The sequence below is a fragment of the Salvia splendens genome, chromosome 4 (genome assembly GCF_004379255.2).
Source record: "Salvia splendens isolate huo1 chromosome 4, SspV2, whole genome shotgun sequence".
NCBI lineage: Eukaryota > Viridiplantae > Streptophyta > Magnoliopsida > Lamiales > Lamiaceae > Salvia > Salvia splendens.
The window spans coordinates 40,393,745-40,401,155 of NC_056035.1; the positions used below are offsets into that span (position 1 = coordinate 40,393,745).

The following is a 7,411-nucleotide window of genomic DNA, read 5'->3' on the forward strand; positions in this document are numbered from 1 at the left end:
GCTCCAGAATTGAGATTTATTATCCAGAAAAAAACAATTACTAGTATACTACACTTTACAGAAATTTTTTGGACAAAGTTTAATACTTGACGTTATTTTAACATTTTACTAATTCATTTTACTATAGAAGAAATAAATAAAAAATATTGCTAATATTCTATTAATTTTTTTTATTTATAATTTTTAAACGAGACATTTAATAACATACAAAGATATGCCATTTGTTCTAGAATGCTAGGTGAAGATACGGGCTTTAAAAATATTCATAACTGAATGAAATAGATTTTAATAAAAAGGTGATTTAAATATCGTGGATGAGAATATGAGAGAGAAAAATATTCAGTTCACATAATATACCTCCACTACAATCCAGTCTCGTAGTAGGAGTACTTATTTTTACACTAACTACTTATATACCCACAAATCCCAATCTATGAGTAATGTATAACTTCATTTATTACTATTCACTTTTTTATTTCTTATTTTTTAAAGTATACAATTTGCACTTATGCAGTACTATATCATATACTGTTTTCATGATCGTTCACAAATTCGTTACAATATTAATTCAAAATAGCAATTTATGCACATTAGCAAAAAATAAAATTATGCAGTTTGCACTAATTTCTGACAATTTGTTTAACACATTATCCGATAATTACATTGATATTCATCGAAATTGAAGAAAATGAAAATCTAAAAAAAAAAATTCATTAGAATAATAAAAAACTTAGTATACTTAAAAAAACATAAGTATATTATTTTAAAAAGAATATAAATTGAAAAAATAGGAAATATATAATATGAAAAAAGTCAATAAAAAAGTTGACGGAGCACTTAGTGTTGTAGATGCTCTAAGCTAGAAAATGGATAATTATTATGTATAGGTTAAATTATGAGAGGGGGACACATACTATTTCGAAATCTAGAAATAATATTAAAAATAAAATAAAATAAAATAAAATAAAATAAAATAAAAGAAAGTGCCAAATTTCGTTCTTATCCATTTAGCTCAAACTCCGAGTGCATATAAATATCTATCCCTATCCGTTTCAATTTTCAGTCAATACACACACTTCACTCCAGATCCAAAGATGAAGAAAGCTTCCAAGACCAGCGGCAAACCCAACGGAAACGGGCCGGAGCCGCGGAAGGATCGCAAATCGGGCTCGGGCTTTGTCGGTTCCCCGAAGAAAGGAGGCCATGGTGGCAAGTTCACGTGGGCCGGCGACGGCTACTCTACCGTCGAGCTCGGCCGCGGCGACGTCCACGCCGTCGACGCCAAGGATCCGAACTACGAAGAGCCCGATGAGATCGTCGCCAACTGATCCGAGCGAGCTCCTGATTTTCTGAATTTAGTGTTAATACGGTCTTCTCTCTGATCGTCTCTGTGAATTTAATTAAAAAAAACGTATTTTTTGTGCTTACCGTTGTTCTTGATTTCTCTTTTTTTAGTTAATTTGGGAATTTTGGTGGTTAAGCTTGGTGAATAAAATTGGAGTTTATGTTCAGTAATAAACGAATCAATTGTTGAAAGTGCAAATTTTGAATTGTTTTGGTAAATAAACTTCATGAAATAGAATGATAAACGAATTAAGTGTCAAACGAGATAAGAGTAATATTATAATTGAATCAAAGCATTAGCAATAATTCATTTCTAGCCTTAAATTGAAAGTTAGGATTACGTAGTGTGATAAAATTGCTTTAGTCAAAATAATTCTAAATCCAGATAAATATATAGATGTAGATATTTTCAATTATTTGGACACTAGGTTGATTCTGTATGAAGCCAAACAATTTGCATAAATTTATACTACTAGTAGTACTAGAGTTATCTTCATCTGGACATATATCCACTTTTAGATTTAATAAAATATATATTTTGTTTATTCATTAATAATCTCAAATCAACATAATAAAATATTTTAAAAGAAATTCCTAGTACATATCAATCTCAAATAATTTTAACTTCAAATTTGTTAGTATATCAACCATTTTATTTCATATACTACATGTTAAATATAACAATCTACAATTTGACAAACAAGAATGAAAGTTCAATCATTGTGATCATCATTTATTTGTTAATACACATCAAGAACTTGACTAAGTCTAAGTCCATTACTACAACACAATTGTTCCAACCAGTCCATCTGTTCTGTAATAATCATACAACAAAACAGCAAAACTTTCACGTGAGGTCACCTCAGAGGCACAATGCAGCCACAGACTCTAGCCACCCTCCAAATCTCGTGCTGCACAGCACGCCAAGACTCGGTACTATTCGCACTTTTTGCTTTCTCGATCTCGTCATATATTCCAGGAAACGACGTCGAACCATAGTCATTGTGCTTTGCCGGGGCATAGATCTGGAATGGAATCATATTGGAACTAAATAGGTATGGAAGCCCAATGAACAGTTTATGACAAACCATTCATAGTGAAAGCCTACCAAATGCTTGTACCAAGATCTTCCTTTAAGTCCCTCTCGGTCTGTGAACGCGCGTTCGGCCATCATGAGCCGCTCTTTCACCTCTCGCACCTTCTGACCGTCTTTCCACATCGATGTCCAACTTCCTTCCAGCGCCTGCCGGATTGTGCATCCATCAAAATATGACGCGGTCTTTGAAACATGAGAGAAACTCGTACCTTTATCTCATCATTTATCTGAATAGCCGCTTTCTTGAATTCATCGATGGACTTGATCATGGGAACAACGGTGAGGCCTTTGTGCAACACTTGACCTTTCAATTCTTCTGCAATCTGTTGTACATGGATTTAGTGCATTACTAGTACAAATTTTGGTCCCAAAACTGAATGTTTTTTCCGACAATTTGCCCTTATAGAAAGAAGTATCAACGCACGAACCTGAAGCTCGTGAGCGTAAGAGAAGTAGTTGAAAGGTAGTATCACGTCGTCTGCTAGCCTGAGTACCACTAAACCCCAAATACTCGCCACTGGTAATATTCAGACATCATGTTGTTATAAGATACACATTTCCTCCTGGATTAGAGAGGCAACTAAAACTAATGGATCCATAACAAACCTGCAGCATGCCTTCGAAACATCGGATCCCCGAATTTGCTCATCCAAACAAAGTCGCCATACATTGAGTGGTACACCGGATAATCTGCAAGATGATCGAGATACCACTTTGCGTTCAAGTGTGAGAACTGAGAAGATTATATATCCGAATGAATTGATTTTACCTCCGCCAATGGCAATATCTGCTGCAGAAACACCGATATGCTGCACAAACGCTGAATAATCCGACCCTGCTCCTCCCCGTCTCCCAACCTCCAGATATGAATAAATCCAGTTCAACGAAACAGACATGTATGACTCCAGTTCAACGAATAAGAAAACTTCGTTGGACTCACCTTAGCACCACCGCCTGTCGAGCTAGTCCATGAATCATAAATCGTCTGTGATGAGTTGTCCGGGTCCATAACCTTAAAAAAACAAACTTCACATTTTCCATCCAACTTTTCAAGTTATTGCCATTAAATTTAATTTCACCTGCTTAGCAGATTGCACAAGCAGTTCATCAAGCTGAGGCGTTGCAGAGGTCTCAAATCCAGCTCCGGCAACTGCAACATCAACGTTCAAGTAAGCCACGGCTCGTGATTCCAGCATCTGTCTGTTTTCCTCAACCCATTCCACTGATCCTATCTGAAAATAGAAGAGCAATTATATAAGTTGTGAGTTTTTGCGGTTGGAAAGGGGGGAAATGGACAAGTGGAGGTGGAGAGAGACCAGGCCGTACTCCTCGGCATCCCAGTTGCAGAAGAGAATGGTCCGTCTCGGCTTCCACCCCTTCTTCTGAAGCTTCCACATTCTTCGAGCAACCTTGATTCGTGTCGAACATAGTTAATAATAAGCTGACTTGAGAATCAAAGCCAACTTCTAAGAAAGTATGTATGGTGTATAAGTAACTACCTCAAGCATACATGCGGTGCCACTATTGGGATCTGCAGCTCCAAATGTCCATGCATCTCTATGATTCCCAAGAATCACATACCTACCAATGGCTTCTAACTCAAGTCATCAAAATATATCCTCAAAATAATAGTAGTAGCTATTTGAGTAGTATAATGAGATCTCAGATATTAAATCCAAAGTTATTATGAATCATGATTGAAAAGAATAACTTCAAATTCAACTTCATATGATTTCACCTACTCAAAATGAAAAAATACCTATCTGGTTCCTCTGCTCCATGGATGATCCCAATTACATTCTCAATTTTGGTTATCACTTGTTCTCCCTACATTCCTCAAAAGACGAAAACAAAGACGAAGATGAAGACAAAGACGAAGATAAAAAACGCAAGAATAATCCGAAACACTAACCTGATAATTCAAGTTCAAAACTCCAGGCCCCGGCCCGAGTCTATAAACCCCAGCATCCTTCCCACCCTGCCAATCCTCGTCCGCCACCGGTCCCCCAATCGACCTCATAATCGCGTCCCCATCCGCCCACGAAACCGGCAGCGAAGGAATCAGCGGCACCTCCACCTCCTCCTCCGAGACCCTCTCGCACCCCTCCGTGCTCGGCCACCCCGGCGTCGTCGGGTCGCCGGCGCCGGTGTACACCGACCCCACCTGCACCCCGCTTGGCGGCATCCACCGGTCGTCGGGAAACCACCTCTCCCCGCCGTAGTCCTTCCGGTCGGTGAAGACCACCGCGGCGGCCGCCGCGTTCATCACTATGTCGCCCCTGTATATCTCGCCGTACCTCGCCACCGCGACGGCGCCGGAGACGTTCACTCCGGCGGCGGCGAGGGCGGCGAAGTCCTCGGCCCGGCCGTAGTTGGCGTACACGGCCGGGCCGGCGGCGGCGCCGGACTTCGCGTCGGCGTGACTTCGGCGGCGACGGCGGCGTAGGGGTCGCCGGCGTAGACTTCCTGGCGGAGGGAGAATTCGATCGGCGGCAGCGGCGGAGGGGGTAGGTGAGGGCGGTGAGGTAGGGGGTTATATGGGAGGGGATGGAGTAGGAGGTGAGGGTGGAGAGGACGTAGGCGTTGGCGTCGGAGCCGGCGATGTGGGGGCGGAGCGTGAGGGTGTGAAGGTGGTGGGAGATGGAATTGTTGTCGGAGTGGGAGAGAAAGAGGGAGTGGTAGAAGGAGGGTGGTTAAGGCTGAGGCTGAGGCTGAGTGAGGAATATTGAAGTGGCTATGGTGATCAAGCCTGCTGCTGCTGCTGCTGTTTTCATCATTTTTGCTGTGTAAATTTCTTGAATTTAGGTCATCCTTTTGAGTTCAGTTCGTCTTGTTTTGGGATGGGGTTTTTTGTCGGTTGTGATTAATATGATATTTTAAGGAGAAAAAATATAAAAAGAGTGTTGATTGATCGAGCATTTTTGGAAATTTGGAGCTCTGGGAATCAGTTCTCGTTTGTTTTGGAATTTAGGGACGATGATTTTGTTTTAACTGAACACTGACAGATTAAAATTTAGTGTTTTAAGCTATCAATTGGGCCAATTAAGTTTGGGCCTGGGCCACCGTAACCCATTTTACAGTTGCGGATAAGAAAAAGATTTCGAAATTTAATATTATGGCTATGGGCTGATATTTTTCATGTTAACGGCCCATTCTAATGGGCTTTTTGAGCCGGGCCACTGTTACACGACTTAACATGAAGCCAGAATTTGGGCTTCTCTAAATAATCAGTCAACATATCAACTTTGGTTCAACAGGTTGTGTATTAATAGGCAAATTAAGAAAAAATCTTGAAAGCTCGTATATTTACCTGAAGATCTTATTTTATAGAAAACAATGTCATTTTAACTATCATCGTTTCTGATATGTCAGCTTTAATTTAATGAAAATTTTGAAAAAAGACTAAAGTTCATTAATTTAGATTCCAAAGAAATTTCGGAGGAAAAATCAAATAATGTCGAAATTTTGTCTATTTACAAACAAATAATCCCTTATAAAACGCTCTCCATTCTCCAACGTGTTATTCTGTTTAGTTTGATGTTAGTTATTACTTTTATCCTTTTTGGTAGTCTAAATTATAATCAATTACACTTGTTTATTTAATTTTTTTAACATAGGTATGTTGATAAGGTCATTTTATATTTTGCACCATGCATTTATTTCTTCTTCTTGCCAAATTAGATAGAAGATGAATGTTTTCATCTATTAAAAAAATAGCGAGAAATAATAACACGAACAAAATGTAGTTGGAAACTTATCTAGAAAAAAATAAATCATTTTAGCCACCAACACTATGGTGATATTACGTGAGTGTGCCAATTATGAGTATATATTGACTTATATTGATTTTTGTCAACTCCAATATAAACAAGTTTAAAATGCATAATCGTAATAAGTGATAGGATCAAATTTCACATGAAAAAAGGATTGAAGAAATCATTTCTTGATAAAGTGGAACCATAAATTGATTGGGAGATCAAAATAAGAGCAACTTTGAAAAAAATGCAATGCGCCATTCTCAAAAAAGTAACTTTCTTCTTTCAGAATTCCACCATTTACTTATGTTTTTGTTTTAGGTCAAAAATTCTTTTACCATAGAGGCCGGACTTGTCACATGATAAGTATCAAGAATCAATTTATCAATTTTGTAGCATTATATGGTGGCAAGAAATGAAAAAGGAACTGAGAACTTTATTATATCCATCACTATATAACTATACACACCAATTATATTTCTTAAAATCATTAGTTTTTTTATATAAAAGAGATGCATAAATTCAAGAATTAGTTGTTTTACTTTGACATTGTTGCTTTGTAGATTTGTTGCGTGTTAGCACTTTGCTTTGTAGATTTGTTGGGTTCGGTTCGTCTCTTTTGCTTTATCTTGAAGATCTTACGTGGAGATTTTTTTTTATTGTACTTGTCTGAATACTTGCTATAGTCATATAATTTTAATTTTATTTCACCAACGAACTTAGTACCATTATAGAATCAATTTAAAAGAGAGCCAACAATAGACAAAAGACAAACACTCTTGACCCTACTCGGTGTAATTATATTTTTATGAAATATTATGCAAATATATGTGACGAATTTATTAGGTTATGTTGCAAATATTTATACATAGGAATAAATATTTCATTGACCACTATTACATTCTCCTTTCCTAAGTTAGAAAATATTATCTTTGACCATCTCTTTCAACTAGCTATTTAATGACACTTATGCGAATCAAAATAGAATAAGTCGTTCCATTTTTTCAACTAATTATGCATGCGCCAACAATTTATCATTCTTGAACAACAAAAAATCTCAAATGGGTCCATCTTGAATTTTTGATCTATTTAAACTATTCGATGGTGGTGATAAGTTTCACCATTAGTTGAAAAATAAATTAAAGAAACATAAATTAATCAATATTTGAGTCAACAACATGCACTATTTTTGACAATGCAATCATGTCATGTGTTG

At 37.5% G+C, this 7,411-nt stretch overlaps 1 pseudogene; it reads right to left on the reverse strand.

Moving 5' to 3' along the window:
* Positions 1 to 2,102: 2,102 nt before the first annotated feature.
* LOC121801319 lies at positions 2,103 to 5,415 on the reverse strand (annotated as a pseudogene).
* Between the last annotated feature and the right edge of the window lie 1,996 nt (positions 5,416 to 7,411).